The sequence below is a fragment of the Tauraco erythrolophus genome, chromosome 24, assembly GCF_009769465.1.
Source record: "Tauraco erythrolophus isolate bTauEry1 chromosome 24, bTauEry1.pri, whole genome shotgun sequence".
Classification (NCBI taxonomy): domain Eukaryota; kingdom Metazoa; phylum Chordata; class Aves; order Musophagiformes; family Musophagidae; genus Tauraco; species Tauraco erythrolophus.
The window spans coordinates 7,037,874-7,062,067 of NC_141488.1; positions in this window are offsets into that span (position 1 = coordinate 7,037,874).

Sequence of the window (24,194 nt, forward strand, 5' to 3'; positions counted from 1 at the left end):
CATGAAAACTTTGGCATCCACAGCATCCTACAGCTTGGAGAACTGTTAGATTTTTGGGGGGTTTGTTTGTTGGTTGGTTTGTTTTTGTTTGTGGGGTATTTTTGTTTGGGTGTTTTGGGGTGGTTTTTTTTGGAAAAGACATCATCTTTTCTTGGTTTTGAATCTGGATGGAAGACTGAGCAGCACAGGAAAAGCATCATCTGCTCCCTTCATGTTTTCAGGCTGCACAAACCAGGGCACAGCCCATGAGGTCTCAGCGGTCTCTCCCAAGGTGCCTGGGCTGGTTTGACAGCATCCCAGCCCTCCTCTCTGTGCTGCACCCACCATCACAGCCTGCAGCTCTGCAGGACCCATGCAGCAGTGAGCGAGCGACCCCCGGTGAGAAAAGCTGCATGTTTGCAGAGCAGCACACAGCACTCGCCAGCTGTAGTCACAGCCAGGCTGATCTTTCAGATAAATGTTGTTTAAATCACTGTATTTCAGCTGTTGTGGGAGCTGCACACCTCAGCTTAGCATGCTAAATATACCTTATTAATTGCCTTGCTCTTTACATACACCGGAGGCTGGTGCATTGTTAAATACACCACGAACATGTGTTCCTTGAGGTTTTGTTTCTTACTGAACTATTCCAGTTCTTAACGGCTCCTCTGGTTGGGATCAGGTTGAACTTGGGATATTGCAACTTGCCCTGTTTTTCCCTTCCTCGCCAAAGCACGACAGTTCAGTGTCCCAGTACCTGTGCTTAAGTACCTCGTGCTTGTCCAAAGCAGCATCATGAGACTGGAGGAGCAGATACCTTCGGAGAGTATTTAGTTCTGCTATTTTTCTGTATCGCTGCCTTATCTAAAGGCTACAGCAGAGATTGCTCTTTGCATCGTGCAAAGGGAGAGACAGCCTCCCAAAGTGCGGTTTGCAATTTAAGTAGGCAGTTGGACGTGCGTCAGGGTGCAGCCCCAACGCGGGTCAGAAGCTGAGACCCTTTCATCCAAGGCAGCTCTCAGCATGACTCACTTCAGAAAGCAACAAGGGGTAGAACGCACGTCCAATTTCTTGCTTATCGCCGTCGCGGTGAGTAGCTGTGCTGGAGTTGCTGCTTTCAGACCAGCGCGTAATTGGCCCAAGAAGAGAATCTTGAGTGGTGATCAGCCACTCCATAAACCCACGCTGCATTGGGTTCTGAATGGTGTGTCATGAATGCTTCCGTGCATTCTTTCTGGGCCTGTGTGCATCCACTGGAGAGGACAAGAAGGGGCTTTCGAAGCGGGGGTGGGAGGTTCTTTTACATTCTTTTAAAAATGCCTACCTGTATCTATAGCACTGCAGAGAAGTAAAAGCTGGAAGAGCTTTTCTGTCTGATGGGAGCAAACCTATCCTGGAAGATAACCTTGGCTCCACTCCATATCACCAACTGGAAGCATTCTGGGGGATGGGCTTGCTTCACTTACAGTAGAAAAAAAAAACAACCACCTTCTCAGCTCCAAATAGCATGTTTTTTATTGAGAGCCTCTTCCATTTTTACAACCCTGTTTGTTTTTGCTGTGAAAGATGGTGAAGCACCTTGCAGAGCAGTGTGTTAGTTACACACACCAGGTTCAGCCAAGCCCTCTCTTCCCTTCCAGTGCCCCAGTGCACGGTGAGACGTGAACTGGGGTTGTATCGAGGGCTCTGCCATGGGCCAGGGCCGGTGGGCTCCGAGGGCCCCTCACAAACAGGTTCCTAGAACGGGCTGGGATCAGCCTCTGGAGCATCTTGCATGTGCAGAACTCAGCTCCTTGGTAGTCTTCTTTAAACAATTGATTCCTTCAGGCAGTTTCTAGTCTGCTTCCTTCCCTGACTGCATCTGTAAAGGAAAACACAACAGCAATCACCAGGCAACACGTTATTGTATTATTCATGGCCCGTAGTTGAGAGTGATTGAGGTGGGGAAAAGGAGGAGAAAAACCCTGCAAAATCCATTACAGCTTCAACACCACGGAACTGCGCGGGATTTGGGATGTTGTGGCTTGAATCGGAGCTAATGGGTCCCTGTTGCATACGAGATGTCTCGGAGTGGATGTGCTGGAGGGCTGCAGTTCCTTTCCTGGAGCATCAGGTGGGTCAGACCTGCCGTGGGTCTCCGGAGGAGAGGTGTGAGTCACCAGGGAAGCCCTGGGAGTGAGCTACAGCAGTGACCTACACCGTGACACACCGCTTCTGCTCCCGTGGCCTCCGTATCACCTTACACTTGTTCTGTCTTGTCCATTGAGGACGTGGATTGTGGAGCAGAGACTTTCCTACACGGTGCCTGACACGTTTCGCCTCCGATGGCAGCGGTTGCTGCGATACTTAGGTGGAAACATAAAAGGGTGGTTGTAACCTGTCTTAGCACGGGTGTGTTGTAAGCACAAGCACAACTTCTCATTTCAAGGAGATGATTTAATTGTTGAATGCTGTTGGGTATCTTCGTTTTTCAAAGCAGACAACTTCTGTCTTTTCCTGGTCTTTAGATAGGGAAGGAGATGCCCATCTATCCAAGGTATTTATAGGCTCTATTATCTTAGTACCTGATATCTTACGTGTTTATCCTTGCACTGCCTCTTGGTTATTAGGCATAGTTGTTTTTCCACTTTGCAGAGTGTGGGGAGAGGGGAAACTAAACGTAGACTGCTTAATGGCTTCTTCAACAGGGAACTTAATGTGAAGCAACACTCCTGCGTTTTCCAGAGCCCTTTAGTTACTGGAAGTATGGAAATCACTATATCTTCAGTCCTGTCACTGAATCTTCAGGTGCAAGTCCCATGGCCACAAAGAACAAAAATAATTTTACTGGGGCTTTCTTCCAGAAGTCCTGCCCTTTAACAGAAAGGCCACTGTATGGCTTCCAGATTGTCTTCCCCTCTGCTCTCCTGTCTGCTTTGCAGCTGTGTCCAGCTGTGCTGCTGAACGCCACCGATTTCAGCGTGACTCCCCCCAGAAGCAGAAGGTGGCCACGGGTGGATCAGCCTTCTGAACCAGGGGGCTTTAGTTTCCCCTCTGGTGATGGCTGGCTGTGTAGGACAGTGCAGAAGATGGCCTTGTAACCATCAGCAGAACGCTGATTACTGGTGCTGCCTCTGAAGCACCGTTGTCAGAGGGTGAACTCTGCTTGATAGAGCCCGTGAAGTCGGATGGTAAGTAAAGGAGGAGCAAGGCTGAGCTGATAAGTCGTTAACTTCCGTTGCAGGCTGCATTGTTTTCTGTGCTTAAGCGTGGTTTCTTCCAGATTTAAATTGATTATGAGTATCAGCACAATGACAAAACGCTGCTTTTGAAATCAGACTTTTCACAGTAAATAGTTATTTGTTTTTCTGCACAAAAATATTGGCTTATCCAGGATGATACAATTCTCTCTCTCTCCTCTTCCGCCTTCACTGCTGCCTGATTTGTGCGTGTAGTTTAATTAAAATCGTACAGTATTTCCACAACTTGGTACGTCTCTGCTGCTAGCCTTGTGTTTGATTTATATACAGCATTCCAGTGAAACTGCCTGGAAAAATTAAATAGACATGAATCAAGTTGCCGCAGGCTTTTGAAATCAAACATTTCACAGCGAACTCCCTGCGGACATCTCCTTTCAGCCTGATGCAGGATAAATGTTTCTGTAAGCTACTAAGCACAGGGCTATGTTAAAATGCAGTCATTAGGTTTGGGTTTTATAATTGTAGTTGTTTGCCAAATCATAGCTTAGGAGCCAGGGAGCGCTTTGATTCATTACTTATGTTTTATATGATTATTTAAAAAAAAAAAAAAAAAAAGAAAACCAAAACTACTCAGGCTATTAGACTTCATTTTTTTTTGTCTTGGCCTTTGGAATGAATCTAAACTAGTGACAAATGTCAGATGTTTGTAAAAACAGTTTCAGCTTAACTGTGTTTGATGAAGCTATTGTAAATGCTTTTTCTGTCTGTGTTTTATCTGGAGGTGTAAGCTGTTAGCTCTTAGGTAGATACTTATTCTTAGCTGAGCTGCAGCTCTTTTTGGAGGCTTAGTACATCATAAACAAAGTTAATTCCTTATCAGATTCTCAGCTTTAGTCTTTATCAGTGTGATTTAAGATAGAGTTAAAGCAAGGCATCGTGCAGGAGAAAACCTAAAACGCTAGTGCTATCATCCCATATTCACATACATGCCTTTCCTAGGACTGAGAATGACTATCCAAAGGTGAAAGCCAGTTCTCTGCCTTTCAGCACGGTGACTCTGAACGAGGAGACCGCAGAGACCGCTCCGTCCTCGGTCCGCAGCGCGGTGCTGAGCCTGCCCGTGGACGGCGGCTCCGAGCATCACCTTGAGTTTCCAACAGGACAAGCAGGAAGGGTAGAAATCTCCTCTGTGGCTCCCGGGTTGTCTGCTGGGAGCCCACCAGTTCCTGCGCACAACCGTGCGTTGAGCTGTGTGTTTTGTTTGGAGCTGAACTGCTCTGGCGTTAGTCACTGTGGAGCATCTAAGATGTTTCTTGTTCCTTCCTGCCTCATGCTAGATGGGAGTTAATCAAGAATCACCAGCACTATGGAAGACAAAAGAGCCTACTGTGGGATTTGGGCTCAGCTGTGTCCTTTCAATACTTTATAATAAGTCTTGGGCTCTAATAACCTAATCATAAGGATTTGGGGAAGGAGGCGATGAATTTGTTTGTTTCTTCCCAGCCACAGGTGATATTAAAAGGAAGAAAGAAAAATTAATCCCCTTTTCTGATTTGTCTTATAAAAGATATGCAAATGGTATTAGGGGCTGCTCAAAATGCCAGTGATTACTGGATTGCTGAGAGTGAATACTAAGGCAGTCCTTCTGGAAAGCAATGCTGTTGGGGCTTCTGAGTGCCAGTTGTGAAGTTGTCTTCTGCTGTTAGATAGCAAAATGCTGTAGGTTGGAATTAACTGAAGGTCATCCACGGAAGTACGTCGGTCCCATCAGGAGAATTTAACTGAGGGATGCAGGGTGTGGCCTCAGGACACTTTGGGCAGACTGGGATGCTGAACACAGTGGGGAAGAGGAGAGCTGAGCTCCTTCAGAGAAGCGCGGAACAGTGCTTGAAGGAGCGGGGATGCAACGTCTGACCCAAAGACGTTAACGTGGCTTGATAAATGCTGTGTGGTGAGCCAAGCTGTGAGGATGACTTCCATGTGCTGTCTGCTGTCATGGGTGGGAGGGTGTCGTGTGTGTCTCTGCGGCGTTTTGCAGTGATCTGAGCTGGCTGGACGTGAGGCAGCACTGCGGGAGAAGGGAGGAACTGGACTTGGAAAAGGGCTTTCATGGCTGTGAGACCTCCATCCTGTGCTGCAGCCCACGCCACGGGGGGCTGCCTTGCTGCTGCGGAGCTGCTGCTGCTCCAGAGCTCAGCTCGTGCCGGTAACTTGTGCCAGGTACCCCCATACCTGGTTTGTGCATGAGAAACCAAAGGGAAAGGTGAAGTGGTGAAGGAGTAGGAAGGTCTGGAGGAGGTAAGCAGGAGCTGCGTAAGGGAGGAACACACCAGTAACGTGTGGGTGGGTAATAAACTGGAGGAGCACGTGGCACGTGTGTTTGGGAAGCGTGCTGGAGCGAGCTCCTGGGCGCCCAGCCTGCAGAGCTGGCGTGGTTGGCGAGGCGGGTGTCAGCCATCCCTGCCTTCCTGGCCTCCGGAAATCCTGCTGCGGGGGAGAGAACCTGTCATCTCATGTTTGCAAGTGCTTTTCAATTTAATACATTTTAATCAGAAAATTAATCAGGAAACACCAGTTCAGCAAGATAATTGAACAATGAAGAGACACGATAATTACTGTTTAGTCTAATTAACTTTGTTAAGTCTTTATTGGGAACAGAGACTTCCTGAGTGAAACTCATTGAATGGTTCTCCCTGGAAAATAGAATCCCCATCAAAAAGCCTTTGTTCCTCACACTGCTCTTAAGAATTGGGTGCCTGTCTTTAACTCACGACTAGGGAACCAGCAGGTGGGTTTCGGGAAAACTGTCGGTTACCTTTCAGTCCGATCTCCTGCAGCTTCTGTTCATTTGCATCTCGCTAACCCATCGCTCTCCTCCTCGCTTCTTCCCGGGCAGGCAGGACCTGTTTGCCAACAAAACCTCCAGGGCCGTGCATCCTGCAGTGCTGCATCCATGTGCATCCACCTTCATCTTTGTTCCCACCTCTCATCTTCAGGCACGTGGAAAACGGACGCGTGGTTGGGGATTATCAGCAAATGAGGTCGAGGGGTTTTTCTTTGCTGCAGTAAATATAACTAAAAGCACCGAAATCTTTGGTAGGGCTGTGACAGGATGGAGCTGCTGGGAAGCCTCCAGCGTTTGATGGGTACATCAAGGGAGGGGGTACGTGGTCCTGCAGGTCCGATCGCAGGTCTGGGAAGGGGCAGGTCTGAGACGGAGAGGCATCGGGGTGATTGGGCATCGTCAGAGCCGTGATGTTACTGCTGAACAGTCGTGTTAGGCTGGAAAATTTAACCTCTTTGAAAAGCCTTGGGGAACGAAGCCTGCCTTCCTGTCTGCTTTGTGCTCCTCAGCTCTGACCTCTGTCCCCCAGGCTCTCGGAGGACTCAAATAAACACTCGTGTTCATTGAAGAATATTAATGGGCATAAGGAGCAGCGTACGCTCGGGCACAAATTAGCATGAAAGAGGGGGTCTGTCTGGTCCAGCCTCTCCTCTGGTTTTGCTTTGCTTTGCTTTCCTGGTAAGGGCGTAGCATTAAATATTTATAATTTCAGAGGAGGCTTAAAAATAAATATTGAAATGAACTTGATTGGCTCTTGATCTGCTGCGAGCGCCCTTTGGCTGAGCCCCAGGCCAACGCACCATTGACCCACCGGTCCTCGTGCATTATTCATGTTAGGTCAGGTCAGGAAGATGAGACTCAGGATATCGACCCTTTAGGAGAAGCATGTAGGAATGTGATTTAATAATCTGTGGCTCGTGGGGTTATCTTCTTGAGGCAGCGAGCTGTGAACCAGGGGGAACTCAAGAGCTTAGTCTCAGTCATGCCAAACCTGAGACATCCTTTTATAGCCGAGGGATGTACGTCCGTGCAGAACCCGGCGTCCCCGGGGATGGGATGCCTGAAACAGCAGCTCTCCCTTGGCTAGGGAAGCTGAGGCTGTTTTGTCTTCCATCAACACCAATTGTAAACCACAGGAATACTTTTACAGTAGAGCAGGTCTGCCTTTTCCAAAATCCTGCTATTGTAATGAGCAATTTTTAATGAGAAAAATGCTTTGAGACAATGTTTTGTTACTCCTCTGTTTCCCACAAGCTCAGTCAGCGTTGAGAATATTTCACACTGTACCCAACGCGCTCTGCCTCGCTTCAGACCTTAATGTTTTCATTACAAGTAGGGTACAGAATCGCTCCCCACAAATCCTTTTATCTCCTACAGTTAATTTGTGCAACTAATAACCTGAGCATTTTGAATTTCTTGTCAGTGAATGGCATTGTAATTGAATTTCTAATTTATTTGGTCCGGTTTATAATTAAAATAAGCACTCTCTCACTTATCGTTGAAGGCTGCTCTTGGGTTTTTTCCACCCCTGTGCTGCTTTTGAGGCTGCAAAGCCGTCTGTGTTGCATTCAGCCCCGGAGCCCAAGGGAGATGACTTTATTCCTCCTCGTTTTTCCCAGGTCACCCAGTGGTGGTCGTTGTGTTGTCGCACTGAAGCGCTGTGTGTTTTCACGACTCAAGACGTGGGTCTGTTGGGAGTTGAGCATTCTTGGAGAGTGCAGCCTCACAGCCTGTTTCACAGTTTATTTTCTTCTTTCTCCTCTCCTTCAGTTAATTATTGTGTAAACACTGCTGGTTACTGTGGCATCGCTCTACGGATCTGGCAGCCTTTCACCAGGGAGAGGCAACTAATGGGTTTTCTAGAGGGGCAACTCTTGAGAAACCTCCTGATTTCATTTTCCCCTCCCATTGTCTCCTGTGGTGTCATATAGAAAATAAAATGCTAGAGCTTTAAAACACTTCTCTGGCTGAACAAGAGAGTTAATTATTATTTAAGAGGGACAATTGGGCAAGGTTAAAAGCTGTGAAATAAAAGAGGAAAAAATAAAAAGTTGAAATTGCGAAGACGGGGAAGGAAAGAGATGATGCTTTTCTACAGCGTGGTATTTGTATGGAGCAATTGTTTGCAGTTTCAAGGTGCAAGAAAGGTAGAATAATCCTTTTTCATTTCCTTTTCCTGTAACCCTTCCAGGACAAGTAAACTGCTATTTTCTCCTTCAGAAGGAGAGACAGGAGCTGGTGAACCCACTAGTTTTGCTTCAGCCCAGTTTGGTGGCCATGCAAATGATTTGGCTCACTGTGCCTTGAAGATATATACCATTAACCTTTGTGAAGCCGGCTGTGGTGTTCCACAAATCACATCTTAAGACTGTTCTTTGCTGTGCTGCCCTAAAAAGTAAAATCCCTGTGGCAGCAAGTACCTTTTGTCTTGTGCCTGTACAGCAAACGGCACAGCCCGTGGGATTCGAGAGCGTGGTGGAAAGGGCAGGGCATTCCCTAGGCACTGAGACTAAGCCAGTGATCAAGAATATCATGAAGCTTTAATAGGGGCTTCAGCCTATTCTTCAGAGCAGTTTTGCCCCATAGACAGTCGTCGTTTGGCTGTGCTTGGAAAACCCCAAAGACAAAGACAGTTGCCCGGTGTTGGTTCTGCTCCCCAAGTCTTCTTCCACACCTCCCCTGACTCGACACCGATGCAGAACTGAGGTTGTGTGTGAGTACATGGACCTTGCTCTAGCAAAGAGCATGGGAATATTTTTACCAACAAAGGCTATTCCTTCCTGAGCTCCCAAAGCCTTTGTGTTTATGCTGTGACATATGAGATTTACCTCACCTCACTGTTCAGAGCCACAAATGCTTTTACTGCTCAATAGGTAGCAAGTCACAGTCTGCTGAAAAACTTGCACCATGCTGCTCGGTTTTATCCCATACCCTGCAGAACAGCTCTTTTTTTCACAGCTGCTTGTGCAGCCTATTTCTTTTGTCATAAAACTTCTAGTGCTGTGCCTACAGCACTCACCTACATGTCTAATTTCACTTCATTGTAACAGGCAGGCTACAGAATCTTAAATAAATGCTTGTTGGTCATTAAAGCCATATTTACAGAGACTTAACAGCTCTGTAATAGGCACAGAACTTGCTCTGCAGAATTGTTACCGCATAAATATACTGGAATAAGCAGCTGGTAGTTAAAAGCTTTGTAATGCATGGAAAGCTGTAATTTGCTGATTAACAATGGTTGATTGCAATTGTATTGCAATATCTATTTCCCAGCACCACCAGAAACCTGACCCATCTCCAAAAGGGCTGAACGAAAGGAAAACACCGTTAGAGGTGCAGGAGAATGACCAGTAGCTGGAGGAGTTTTGACCCCTAATGTTGTTTTGGGTGGAGGTGGGTGTTTGCAGTGCTGCAAAGCCAGCTGTGGCATGACTGCTGGAGGTCAGCGTGTGTCCCCTGTCAGCGTGGCTTTGCACCAGCTGAAGATCTCCTTCTTTATCACTGAAGTTCAAATTCATGGAAAGCCAACAAAAAACAGGGTTTCTTTTCCCTTCTCACTAATTTTCCACTGCTAATTTGTTGGAGTTCCTCAGCAAGTCACTTCACCCCCATCTGTCTCTTGCTCTTCTGGGCTTTGCCTTTCAAGGTTGCTGGCATTTCAGGATGCTGTTTGCTGAGAACCTGGTGTGTGCGAAACTGTATTTTTTCTGAAGCTTCCATGTACCTCTGCAGTATAGCTTAATATACTAATACTACTGAACTCTTTCTAACTGCCAGGATTTCAGTAGGATGTAGCTTTACCTTTTGCATGAACAGCCCTTTCACCCAAAGGTGTTTTCAGTGTCTTTTAGTCTTTATTTTAAACTATATTATGTCCCTGCTTGAAAAAAAAAGGGAAAAAAAAAAAAAAAGAGGAGTCAGGAACATAAATTAAGCCTTCAAATGCATGTGCAGTTCTCTGTGACACAAACTTTGCTCTTGGGGTTTATGATGCTAATAAAATACTATTCACTGCTAACAGCTCTTTCCTTCCTGGCCTCACAAACTGAGACAAATAAGTGCGTGTATTGAAGGAGTTCACGTTTTATGTCTCTTTGCATCAATATGGCCCTGCTTTATTGACATTTGTAGGTAGAAACTGGCTAGTTATGCTTGGACTACATTAACTATTATTTATTATTTGGACTGAGGACCCAAGCCCTCCCTGTTCTAGCTGGTTGTACATACAAATCAAAACTGTTTGTATCCCAAAGAGCCTCTAAATATTATGAGAGACAAGAACTAAGTGAGATAAAACGATGCAGTCAGCCAGTTTGTGTAACGTGTGATGGAGAACAGCACGCGCAGCCACCGCCACCGGTGGCCTCGGACTGGGATGGGGAAACGATAGGCAAAGGTTTGTGGCAGGTTCCTGGGTGCAGAGGTGGCACAGGGGTTCCTGCAGGAAGGGGTTACTGCAGGACTTGGTGACAAAACCACAGGAAATGGGCTGGTGCATCCCAAACTGAGCACTCAACCACAGGGCTTGTGTTTCTGCTGAGAAACTCGGACTCTCCCTTGTATGCTCTTAGGTTTAAACTGTCAGGTACTTACAAAGACAGTTATTTTAAGTGATGAGCAATAATAATTTTTTGTCATCCTTAAAATAAATCATGTTAGGAACTGCCTGAGCAGGGCAGCATAAGTAATTAGAGTCAGAATCCTGGACACGTGCCCTCGCTGGCTCCAGCACGGCTTATGAATTACGGAGCTACTATTCCTGATGGAAACATTGGGGTTTTGTTGTGAAATCTGGAGTGAGCTGGTTGAGAGACCACTAATGGTGAAGTCACCAAGCTCATAGTGCTTTGGTATGTTCCTGAGGGCATCCAGGCAAGATGGAAGTGAGTCCCAGACAACTTGTCCAGGAGAGAACGCAGAGAGTCGAGAGTCAAACCCCATGTTTTAGAAGATGCAGTTTTGAAGACTAGTGACATTAGTCTAGATTTTCCATTAAAATCTGTGATCTCTATACTCCAAGTTCTCCTGACTTTCTTAGACTTCACGTGACTTTGTCATACAGATAACAATGCTTTCCTCTTGTTTTCTTGCACAGCTTCTTGCTGACCTGGAATAATGACAAATGCCTCTGTCTGACCCAGAGATTCATGTATGGAGCCATTTGGGGAAACCGCAGTAGAAACCTGATGCAGAAATCAGCTCTCAAAATGGAATTAACCTTTAGGAAGATCTCATAAGTAAGTGGTTTGTACCCTTCAAGGTGTTCTGTGAATCATTGACAAGATGACTAGGCTAATTTAAGCATTTGTCACATAGATAAGGAAGAGTCAAATTCAGTTCTCAGTCATACGAGTGCGGGGAGAGGGGAGGATAAGCCCGTGGAGGGTTTGCCTTCCCATCTCTTTGACTTTCCTGAATTTCACCACGGTGCTGCTCCAATGGGGACAGTCCCAGCTCTACTGAGAGCGGCGGAGTGGGTCTGCCCCTGCAGGGATGCTTGAGCTGGCCTGTAGTGTGCAATTTCCTTATGCCTAGGAAATCTCTGCACTTAATTTTCTCTCTTTTTAGGACCTAGACTTGTTTCTAAAAATAGAGCTTTATTCTTCACGTTCACTTCCTAAAGGACAATGACAGAAGTGAGAGAGAGGGAGAAAAATGCCATAAACTGGGACATTTTGTTATCATGTTCGCTGCACATCTGGGAGCTCTTTTGGTACATAATTGCTGCACAGTGCTGTTCACAAGCTATAGCCTCATACACGTCCTCTTGGAAGCTGTTGTTGTAATGCTGTAGCTCCTGCTTTGGAAATTGAGCGTGACCTATTGGTCAGGTATGTGGCTCGTCCAGTGGAAAACTCTTGGTTCCTTCTCTTTGCTCCATGAGATCTTGGCCAGGCCACTGCTGTGCTAGTTTTTGAGGCTTTGAAAGCCTCATTGCTCCCAAATCCGCTGCTGAGCGGAGGGAAGTTTTAGTTTAAGTCCTAAAAATAATTCTGTGCTGAGACCAAACACATAGCTCTCTGCAAGGCTGTGACACTGGGAATTGGGAGAAAGCTCCTCTGTATAAATGTATTTTCTCCGTTGCAAACATCAGCTTATAATGAAGTAGAGGAATTATTCCATTGTTTTTGTTATTTAGGGAAGGAAATCTGACTGCAGAAATGTGTTATCTGGCAACCTGGATGTGATTAAGAAACAGCCACTGTGCTTCGTGTTCCCTTCTCTTTCAGCAAAAGAAAAATTGAAAACATTTTGCTGAATTTCCTAACGTTCAAAAATGCAATTTAATCAGAACTTTTAGGGGGAAAGTCTGCTTAAGATGCTTCCCTACCTTTCCTTGGGATTGTGTACGTCTTAACTAGTTAATCCCAAAGTTCTGGGGACCCTCATCTGCAAAACAGGGAAGACACGCCACTCCTGGGGATAGCTCCCCTTGCCAGTGGGAGATGTGGTGTATTTTGGATTATATTATATTATCACACAGTGTCTGATAATGGATGAATGCAAGTTTGAAGCAAAGGTGATTGGGTAAACATCTACCATCTTGACTTGGAAGTGGTGTCTGTCCATGCCACTTGGTGAAGATGATAAATTGCAGTGAATTTGTGATCTAGAGTCATCAAATTTCCTCCCTGTCTTTCTTAACCTTGGGACAAATTAAATCAAATTCTGCTGTGAAGCCTAAAGACATAAAATTTGTTAGCTGTAACAGTGTATTCTGCCAAGCGGGCTGAACTCCCCACTATTAATTACTTTATTCAGTAAGTTAAACAAATGATGTGCTATCTGGACTCAGGAAAAAGCCACCCAGGAGCATATAAAGGATGCAAAGATATTCCTGTCAGTGAACATCCAAACTCTAGTTGCTAATTTGCTGTGGAGAGCAATAATCTGCTCTAAAGCTGCCTCTGTTCCTGAGCAGTATCGTACCGAGTATGAGCATCGTTAATAGGACTGCTTGAACAATGCATCAAAGCAATACCCACTGGTGTGCTGAGTGGGTGGCTGCTGGAGGTCCTTCTTTCTGTTGGCTCTCCTCTCCTGGAGCCAGCAGCACCAGCTGAAGGTGCTGCCCCTTCATCCCAACCCACAAACTGCTTATCTTTGCTCCCCAGCTGCCATTAGTTTCCCACAGCTCTGCAAGCAGAAGGAAATGTGTGAATGTCTCCTTATCTGCTCCAGATACAGCCAGGTGGGTCCAAAGCACCCTAATGTGTAGGTTGAGGTAATCCTTGTTGCTGTTGGCACTGGACTGGAGATCCTTTATCTGATTTCTTTCACAGGCAAAGCTGTGAAGATTGTTTTCCCTACAGAAGGTACCTTTCAAAGAGAGCCAGGTCTAGGCTGGGAGGCAGCAGCTGATGGAGAGTCTGCCACTCCCAGGTTGTTGCAATGATTCATTACCCCATTTTAAAAAATGCAAGCATTATTTTGGATTCAAATTTGGCTGCTTTAATTTCCACCAAGAGATTCTGTCTGTGCTCCTCTCTGCTAGATTAAAGAGCCCTCAGTATCCGATAGTTTCTTCCTGTGAAAGTGCTTGTGCACTGTAATCAAATTATCTTTTGAATTTCTTCCTGATAAGTTAGAGATTAATCTTTTCACGATCTTCATTCCGAGGCATTTGTTTCCACCAGTCTGAGTCACTCGTTTGCCTTCTCAGCACCCCATCTCCAGATTTGTGTCTTGCAACAGCTGCAGGTGGGTGCAGTATGGATCAGCTGAGCTCAGAGCTACCCCTGGCCTGGGGTGGTGGCTCTTGTGCCACGCTGGTTCTCCGTGCCAGTTCTCCATTCTCTGTGCCAGTTCTCCGTGCCAGCTCAGGCAGGTCACGCACGCGCCTGGGACATCACACCAGCACAAAACTACTCAAGAAACCCAACTGCCTGCACCTGGCCTGTTAGAAGCAATTGTAGTGTTTGAAACTAAATTTCTTTTGCAGCAGCACCTTTCTAATGTAAAGCTGTTATGAACGAATGTGGGGGAAACCAGCCAGAGTGCTCCTCATGAGCCTTGGTTGGAAATGCTTTTTCACTGTTCTTGTGTCTCAGTTCAACTTCAATTTGTTGTCTTTTTTTTTTTTCCTTCGCTATTTCTTTCCTTCCTAGTGGAAGATGAAGAACAGCTACTGTGAAAAAGGTGCTAAATAGGCACCTGATTGATTATCTTCATTAGTTTACTGAAACAGTCGTGTTTAGTGTTATCTTCTAGGCAGTTGGGGCATGTTTGTGTTCAGTCCAGTGCCGTGAGATCGGTCCTGCACCAGGAGCTGGGTGTTCCTGTTCCCAGCGTGTTCTTCAGCCTAGTTGCTGGGATGACCATTTTGTCCAGCTTATTAAATCCAAACCAAAGCTTTCAAAGATCTTTAAGAGCACTTTTTTTTTTTAATGAAGACCATATTAAAAGATCTAAGAATTGTGGCTATTTTTAGAAAAGAATCAAGTATTAAAATGCAAAAAAGGAAAGAGAGGTGAGGTGGACTGGGAAGTTGATCTTGCAGTACAATGCTCGGCTGATTAGCACTCTCTGCCCTGAGCAGTGCTGCACACTTGCTCCAGTGTTAAACTTAATTTATACTGTAAAAAAGCAGGAGAAGAATTTTAAAAAAAGTATGCAAAAGCTCAATCCTGCCAGATGCTGAACGCTTTCTTGTGAAGCGCTGAGTTGGCAGAAGTCAGAGCTGCTCAGCACCTCTCGAAACCTCCTCCTCCTCTTGCTTTATTGTCAGTGAGCCTGCAGAGCTGGCCGTAAAACAGCACAGGAGATTTCCAATAAAATGAAAGTCATGTCCAAGTGTTAAGATACGGATGCTTCATGGTACAGAGCCATGCCAGAGGGTGAAATGCTAATTTGCCATCAATCCTATGGAGGAGGGGACAAAGATGTTATGGTAGAGGAATACAGAGCTCTGACACGCAGGGTGGAGATGGGGAATGGTGGAGGGCATAGTGTCAGCCTGAGATACACCCATGAAACGTCCCGTCGTTGCTGCCCCAGCTCCGCTCTCGCTCCTTGCTGTCCCGTGAACTTACACTCCGGTGGGTTGTGTCCGCATCGCTCTGGGAGTGAACAGCCTTTCAAAAGAGCATTTAGACCTTAAAGCCATCACTCAAAATTCCTGCCATGCCTTCTGACCCGACACTTCCTGGCCTTTATTTGCAACACAGGGCAGCAGACAGCATCTCCTTGGAGGTTTTGAAGCTGAAAGCAAACCGTGTGTCCATAATGGTGCGGGATACGTAAGGCGATGCAGGAGTGAGCGGAGCAGTCACTGCCAGCTCCCTCTGTACCTGCCTGGTAGGAGGAAATCTTCTTCCAAAGGGTTGTTTGTGTCTCAGAGGGTCCTGGGGATATACAGCACGTGGCAGATGACTGTCCAGTTCCCCCAGGAATGGTACGTGGTAGATAAAAACTCTTCTGGACAAAAGCTGCCTCCGACTCTGAATACGATCCAGGGCTTGTACAACACGGCCTTGGTCTGTGCTGTAAGCTCAAGTCCTAATCAATAGCAGTAATTAACAGTAACAAACGGAGAGATCAGAGCCTTACAGTATGTGACTCAGGTTTGTGGGTGCTTTGCTCGCACAGGGCCGTGCAAGAGCAGTGCAATTGTTTGTGGGAGCTCTGCAAAACGACGGCCGCTGTGACCCACAGAAGCTCCGCGCTCGTTCCGAGAGCCGTTGGCTCAGCCTCCCACCGAGCAGCACTGCCTGGAAAGGCTGGAGCATCAGTGAATGCAATCACGACTGAGGTGGAGGCTGAATCAGGAGAATAATTTCCTTTTTAAACCAGAAACTTAAGCAGCGACTTGAGTTTTACGGAGTCCCGCAGTCCTTCAGAAGGCACCTCGTGCCTATAAACTAGCACCCCCATCTCTCCAGTACACCATAAAACCCTTCAGTAACGATCATCGTGACAACTATAAACCTGTTGTTTCCATTCTCTGTGATTTATTGAGCTGGTGGAAAAGGTGGGGCTGCTGTTTTATTGGGATGATCAAATGTTTGCAGAGGGAAAAGACAATCTGCATTCCTCCAAGGCTACTTTTATACATTGAATCATGAATCCATTTCCTTTCCCATTAGCAATTTAACATTGTAGGACACAGAAACACTTCTTCAAAGTGATTTTTTTTTTTTTTTTTTAGGAAGTGTAAAGTCCTGGCTCTATGGGAGCAAATGCAAGAGCCCTCGCAGTCATGGGAAAGCTAATACTAGAGACTTCTGCAAATCCCTGGGGTTTATTTTTCTCAGATAATTTTGGAAGCTTGAGTTTTCGTTTTTAATTGGGATGAAGCCACATTGCAGAATGCCAGAAGCCTCCACAAAGCAGCATTTTGCTTCTCTGGACAGCTCTAGTAGAGATAATCAGCTGTCCTGCCCTCCTGAGATGCTGACCACGTGCCTGGGATAATAGTGAGCAGAGGAGTCCAGCAGCCACGGTGTGTACGGGACAACTGAGGAAGGAGGGCTTTGGTCCAGAGAGAAAAGAGGATGAAGGAACACAAACCCCTTGTGTCTCATACGCTGGATCAGCCAGGTACACACAGAGAGGAGATAAATGATGCATGGGGCTACCATGGTTGTTAGCCTTGGGTTATCTGGCCGTTTCTCTCTGTTAAATACTTTTCACTGTTTTATGCTGAGTTAGAAGTCTACACAGGTACTCTAGAGATACTGTATTTAATAGTTGCAAATGTGTAATCGAATACAGTTAATAATAGTAATTGTAGTAACCAGCACGCTGTTGTAATTGACCTAAATGTTTCTTACTAATTAGAACAACTCCAGTTCAGAAATCGTTCACAGATTAGAAGCAGTACTTTGTATTGGGAAAAAGAAGCTGGTCTCCGTCTGTGACACACATCAGCGTTAACATAGCCACGTCCAGGAGCAGATTTTATTTTATCATTATATTTCTTTGTATTTTCTGGGCATACGAAGAGCTGGATGGACATAAGGAAAATGGTTCATGGTCACACCAAGGGGTTAAATGTGCTCAGTTCCCAGCTCTGGGAAGAGGTGAGTGGAGAAAGGGGTGGCAGAAGGTGACCAGTGTTGGGTTTCGAGCTGGCCCTGGGAGAACACTGAGCTGGGACCCTGCTGCGTCCTGCGCCATGCAGAGGGGTGTCCCTTTCAAAATTTTGAACACTGACAACTCTGTCATCTCTGCGAGATGCTGACTGCCCTGTACGTTGTGTGTGCACCTGCCTGCCAGATCTGCCTGCTTACCATTCCCAAATTTTGTATCTTCTTTTAGCTGAATGTTTGCCTGTTTCTTGGGTCATAAAGTATGTGACTTTTCTTCAACACAGATGTCGTCTGGTCATGCTTCCAGCAAAGACAATGTGTCTGGCTTCATTTGATTAAATGATCTAGGATCGTTCCCCTAAGGATGCTCATAAAGCTTTCTCCATCCTACAACTTGTGTTGCCATTTATACGCCTGCAAAATGAATATGAAACGCTTCTGTGAAAGTTAAATGAGAATTTCTTCTTGAGAGTTGATTTCTGATTTATGCACTGATACAAGTTGTTGGGGAAAGTGCAAAGCGGAATAAAACCAAGCGCAAAGTGTTGGTGGCTGTGAGCCCCCGTGTTACAGAAGCACCACTGCGACACCGCTGCCCACCGGTTCCGGACGTGGCTCGCTTAAGGACGGTGAATTTTGTGATTGATGGCAGCCAGGACGGCGTTTGATGTTTAAGCACCACTCAAGTGCCTTGCTGGACCGCAGCCAGGGAGCTGATTTTGGCAGCCTTGCTCCTGTGCAGTGTCCTTAGCCGAGCTCGCTCAGCCCCACGGGACCCGGCCGGTTCATCACCGGAGAAAGCGGCGCTTGGCCAGAATGACATCACGAGGCGCAGTTTCTGTGCGTGAAGCTCATCTCGACAGCGTTCTCATGTAGGTCAGAAAGAGCTATTGTGGGCCCGATCCCTAGCTGGCATTCATCAGGAGAGCTCCACAGCTGGAAACGGGACTGATGGGTCAGAGCCAGCTGAGGATGGCCAAATTCCGAAGGCTTTCGCCGTGCAGCAGGACAGCAGGGCTCCCAGCAGAGCAGCTCTCCCCAAAGTGATGCCACCCACAGCTGTCCCTTAGCCAGCATCTCTGTGCAGTTCCCCTAGAAAGAAATGTCAGCCCCTTTCCTTCAAGGAAGAGAGACTGGCAGAGGTGAGAGCAGCTCACGCACGATCCCGGGGAGGCAGAGCACTGCGGAGCACGACTCAAATTGCCGGGGAGGCAGAGAGCTTCACTTCGGAGGAAAATCAAAAGAGAGCAGTTAAAGGCCTTGGCAGTTGGTCGCCCAAAGCGACCACAGACATGTGTCTTGCCCTGATAGGTCTCATCAGCGCAACTCAAATGTCATCTGATCCTGACAAGCGAGAGAGAGAAAAAGACGACTGCCTTTGCTGGAAAATAACGAGAGCACTGCAAGGAGGGAGGGAGCAGAGAACAGTCCCAGGAGGGTTGTGTCCGATTTGTATTCCTGTTCTCCCACTTTTTGTCCATGATATTAAATTTTAGGGGTTATAAAAAGTGCTAGTTTTGCTGCAGCACCAATACTGCTCTGTGCCAGGCACTGTGTAAATGCACGGGAGTAGAAAGCACCAGCCCCCAAAGAAGCTGCTGTGCAACCAGCAAAGGCTGAACACACTGAACGCTGGTCCAGGCAGGGTTTTAGGAGCTAAAAGTTCAATTCCCGAATTTAACATGTGCTCCTCTGTGTGATCTCTGGGCAGTTCTCTTAATCACTGGGTGCCTTAGTTCTCCGGAGATGGTCAGGTGTAGCTGGTGCTGTGCTGTACACCTCGCTGCGTGACAACAGCCGCGTCAGAGGGGCCAGTGGGCTGCAGGGGCTCCTGCCCTGCTAAAAAGCCAGTGGGATGCCCGAGACTCCTCCATCCTTGTGTGCAACGTGCGGCATAACGAGCTGCCATCTCTCTGCTGGCACTGCCCCATTGCACGGAGCTGCTCGTTAGCCCGGGTGGTCTCTCTCCGTCGAGGTTTGCTCCTGCCATGGGGTTAATCAGCAGGTCCAGCTCGCGGGCCGGTGTCCTGGGCTCACACTGGGCTTCCTTTCACCACACAGCCACACTTCAGGTTTTTTTCATTTCCAGTACATTCCAGGCTGAGGCTGAAGTGCAGACTGAAAGGAGCAGGCATACAGGACAGTGGGGCACCCTCTCTCTGCCACCCCGGGGCTTTGTTAAATCCCCTTCGCGTCTCCGCGCACCGCTGGATAATGGGTCTCTCTCCCATAGAAATATCTTCTTCTTTCTCACTGCATTAAGCATCGGCTTCTAAGTGAATTTCTTTTACAAGCAGAACTAATAAAAGGACTAAAAACTGTCAGATTCCACTTGACAAACGGCTCAAAGGAGGGCATTTTCTAAATGCTTTTAGCATTTGCGGTGATTGATCAGGGTGGGCTCAGAAGCAGCTGACCTGTTGAGTTTTTTCAGAGGCAGAATGATGGAAGGATGATAATGCTCCTTTCTTCTTGATCACTATAATTTTTGCTTTTCTGCAGATAACGTATCTGGTGTCCAGAAATCGCCACCTGTGTTTTGGAACTAGCCCAGGAATACAATTTAAATCCGTGCATCCAAACTGTGCATCTGTCTGTCAATTCACTACTCACATAGTCGCGTGCTGGGAATGGGATGACGTGCTGTGGTCGCTGCCGTGGACGTGTAGAGAGAGACAGTCTTGGCCCAAAGTGCTTTATGGTCCGGAATGAAGGTCACACAGCAGCTCTGATCAGAGCCTGGCATCAGTCACTAGAGCCCGTTCCAGCGAGGGTCTGTCCACAGCCAGGCACTTACTCTTCATTTAAACCGTGTCAGTCTCTCCTGCAAAAGCTCCGAAAGCCCATGCTCAGAGATGGATGGATTTTTGCTGAGCTGGAATGATACTCCTCCCACAAGTACTGAGTGCCTTGAAATCTTGGAGAGCTGCTGAATTTCGGGGTGACCTATGTTAGTGTCTCAGCCAGACAAGATGAGGCAGAGATAGAGACTTGGGATCTGGTCTGCTAGCTGCTGTACTCATCCCTTAGATTTTTCTCATCAAGTACATTTTCAAACTGCAGTGACAAGTGTTTTCTCTGTATCTAAATTTAAAAAAAAAAAAAAGAAAAATTAATTAAAAAGAGACACACCGTGACCACATCTGTCCCACATCTGTCCATTTCTTGCTGAGGATTTCAGACACTTTATCTCCCTGGAGATCACAGTAAACCAGCTATTTACTGACCGAGTCCTGACTGTCAGGTGGAAGAATCAATGGCTCTTCCTTGAGCTGTTTGTGCAGGTGAACGCTCTCATCTTTAATTGATGTCCTATTTATTGTCGAAGTGTTGCCCTTTTCTTCTTCTCTTCTCTATTTCTCGCTTCTCTGTCCAGGAAGCAAGATTTGGTTCAATGGTCGGTCACGAGAGATTAGCAAACAAGCTGAGAACAGTTGCTCTGGAACATGGTTGAAATCAGGCAGCTCTTCCTGACCCCCATCTTGTCTCCCTCCTCCCTCCTCCCTCCCCGAACGCGTCAGGAAACTTAGCGGAGACTTTCTGGAGGTGGATTTTCCCAGAGAGCCAGCAGCGCAGCTGCCTGATTTATCATTGTGTGCAGCAGATAAAAGCAATTTCATGTCGTACTCTGAAGCCCCTTGTTCGTTTTATGAATAACTCCTGGTAAGTATCACTTCAGAAGCTTATCCAGCAAAGTAAAGGGGAAGGGACACACATGGGATGTCCAGAAAAAAGGGAGACCAAATTCTGTCTGCAAGCTGGATGCCTGGGGGTGTTTTTGTAAACTCATCCGGGTGGGCTGGTGCTGAGGGAGGGTAGAGCAGTGGCTGGAGCCCTGTGCCTGGCACAAAGCTGCTTTTGCAGCTTCTCTTGTTATCTCTGGGACTCCCTAGAGCACAGATATGCGGAATCAGGGCAGCAGCAGCATGTTCTCCGTTTCCAGCAGTTCTCCATCCTTGCAAAGCTCTGCAGGAGCCGTTAAGGTGAGCTGTAACTGGAGTTCACTTGGCCTTCTGCAGGCTTTGAGCAGCTGCAGTACAACCTGCCTCCTCTCAAGCTCTGCAAGACACCAGACCTGAGATTCAGAGGCTTTGAGTCCGTGTGGAGTGTCTGGAAGATGGGCAAGAGGAAGCTCACCTGAGCCATCGCCAGGGCTAAGTGCCAGGAGAACTGGCCGTGTTTAAAGACCCCAAAGGAAAACCACTGACCGTCCCAGAGGGGAAGGTGGGTCCCCGTTCCCAGGGCCCGCTGCCAGCAGGAAGGCGTTTGCCACTGCTGGTTTGCACTTAGAGAGGCATTTTAATGAGCCAAGGACCTGCCTGAGGGCAGCTGGTTTAAAAAAAAAACACACAGTAATGAGAGGAACCTGTAGTACCTGGGCTGCTTCCAAGCCCAGCGCAGCACATGGGCTTCCTTTGATCCCCCTGCGCCTGCCGGATCGGTCCCGTCGTGGGCGGCTGCCGTCCCAGGTGGCCCGTGCAGAGGGTGTGCTTGCCACCGCGGTGTCGTTGTTGGTTTGGTGCCACCCTGTCCGAGGGCACTTTCAAAGCAACGTGTCGGCATGTTCCCACTGGGCTGATCCCTTTGCAGGTCCCAGCAAGGCTGGGGCTGACCGTGCGACGCTCCCAGTGATTCCTGGTGGAACGGTTCTCATCACTCGTCGCTTGGCTACTGCCCAGAGCAGTTTACTTGCCCGTGCAAATTTCTTCATTAAAATATGTGTATTTAACTCGGGGATTTTTTTAATTGTCATAACCCCCCTCATTCCTTGCTGAGACACAAAGCCTGCCCAGTCCGCTGGGATTTTCCCACCTATTTCTGTGGCCGTGGGGACTCGTCCTGACTTCTGAGCTGCTCTTGAGAAAACATGGATGCATTTACTTGCAGTTGCTGTGAACCAAACACAGTAAAGAGATCCCCTGGCCCTGCCTGCTCACAGTAGTTGGTCACTGAAGCACAAGCGAAATTTCTCTTTTTAGATTTTTTTTTTTTTTGCACAATTAGGCTTAATATTCTAAATCAGTTGAACTGGACTGAAATAAATGTGTCCAGCTGGGCTTTGGCATCAGCTGAAAGCTATCTAAACTGGTGCAATTACTCAGCTCTTCCTGTGCTGGGAAGGTCCCGGTTCTTTAAGGGCAGCCCAGAGGGGGTGATGCTGTGGCACCCCAGGGTGGGTGGGTGGGCAGCGCTGTCCTTGGGGGAGAGCTGCAGAGCTGGGTGGGCTGGAGGTGAGGTTCCTGTTCTGTGTGCTCTGGAAATCATGCAAAGGACTTAATGTAGCTGGAGCAGGGTTTAAAAAAAAAAAAAGGCACTTTAGAGTTTGTTGAAGAGAAAATGCCTGGAGGTGAGATGGGTGCTGGGGTGGGCTTTGGGTGCTGTGGGTGTAGGGAGGCTGCCTGGGCAAGGCTGGTGGCTGCAAGCTGGACTTGCTGTGTGGCTTGCTCAGACTCTCCCCTGGCTTTATCCAGCTTCAGAGGACTTTCCTGCACCTTTTTATACTGAGTTATGAGCATATGGATGCTTCTTCAAGGGCTGATGAGCTCATCTGCTTTTCCATCAGCCCTTGATACCCCCTGGGTGCTCTGAGACCTCCTGCTGCTCCAGCACGGCTGAGGTCTCTCCTGGGCAGGAGGCGAAGGGAGCGCTGGGGTTCTGGCAAAGCTGACCAGAAAGATGAATCCTCTTCCTTCCCTCTTTTAGAAAGGAAAGGACGGGAGGAGAATATGAAGTACTGAAAAGCCTTTAAACTAACTTTGGGCCAAGAAATCTGAGGGATGTGTGTTTTAACTCTTGTTCTCAGGTGGAACGGATGGACCCTCAGCTGGTGTTACTTGACGTCTCTGCCACACGTCTCCAACCCACGTTGTTTTTATTAAAGGACCACGTCTTGCAAGTTGGGCTCTTGGCTGCCTTCTCCGCGGGGTAAGCTGCGATGCGGGGCTGGGGGCATGACTCACACCGGTGCTGCTCACAGAACGCCAGCGGCGTTTCTTTAAGATGCTTTAATAAGCGAGCGATTAATTACGCTTCCCATGACTGCTTGGCAGCTTCACCTTAGTGCTTGAGCATGTTTAGCACATCGTTAGTCAGAGGGCAGTAGAATCATGTCATTGTCCTCCCTTTCTCCCCTGCGCTCGTTACGCGGCCACGTGATCCGCGTGCCTTCCTCGGAGGGGATGGAGGCTGTGCTCCTGGGTGGAAGGGTGAGCCGTGCTCTGCGGGTCACCAGTGCTCTGCTCTAACAAGTGTAATTGAAGGGATTTACTCCATTATCCAATTTGCTGATAGGCGAGCTGCTGGGTAAACAAGGAAAAGGGAAGGCCTGGGTGAAACCGCACGGCTCGAGTGGCTTTTTGGAGGGATCTCTTGTTCCTTGTTTGTGTAGACGCGCTTGCCGGAGCCCCTCCAGCACACGCCTGTGATGGTCTCTTGCTCCCTGCAAGTGATTCACCCAGCCAGCTCTTTGTGGTGAGCCAACCTGGCAGGGTTTGCTGCCTGTTGTGGGCAAATCAGGCAATCCTCGGAGCAGCAGGCTTCCGACCGCCTCTTTCAGTGAGCAAAAGCCATCCGTTTATGACTTCCCCTGAGGAACTTCGGATGACTTATCAGGCAGTTCTGACCAAAAATGACACATAAGGTGTTTGCTCCTTGAGGAGCTGAGTAACGCACTAATGAGCGCACGGCAGATCCTGCTGCTTCCCATCCGGTGGGAATGAGTCGTGCTTGTGCCAGAGCAGAACTGGGCTGAAGGCTGGCTGACTTCTCATGGATGGATTAGGGTTTAAGTTTCAAGAAAGTACAATCGAACTGAACTTTTCGATGAAGTTTGAGCTAGGAGTGATGTATTGGTCATGGGAACTGCACCAAGATCTCTCCCTTGAGCACGGGCTGAGCTGTTGGCTGGCACAGCGTTGGTGCTGCAGTGCTCCTCCGGCTCGAAGCTGGAGATACGCGCAGCAGCGCGGAGACTTCGCGAACCTGGCGTTCACAGCCCAATTTACCTCGAATCAACGTCAATGTATTTATCTTTGATGAACCAAATTGTTTGGCTTAGTGCTGGGACTTGGCAGCACACGCCGTTTGTGTCGGTAGAACGTCTGCCCACGGCTGTCTCCCCGCCGTGCGTGGGACCGTTCTGCTCCGGGCGAGGACTGGAGC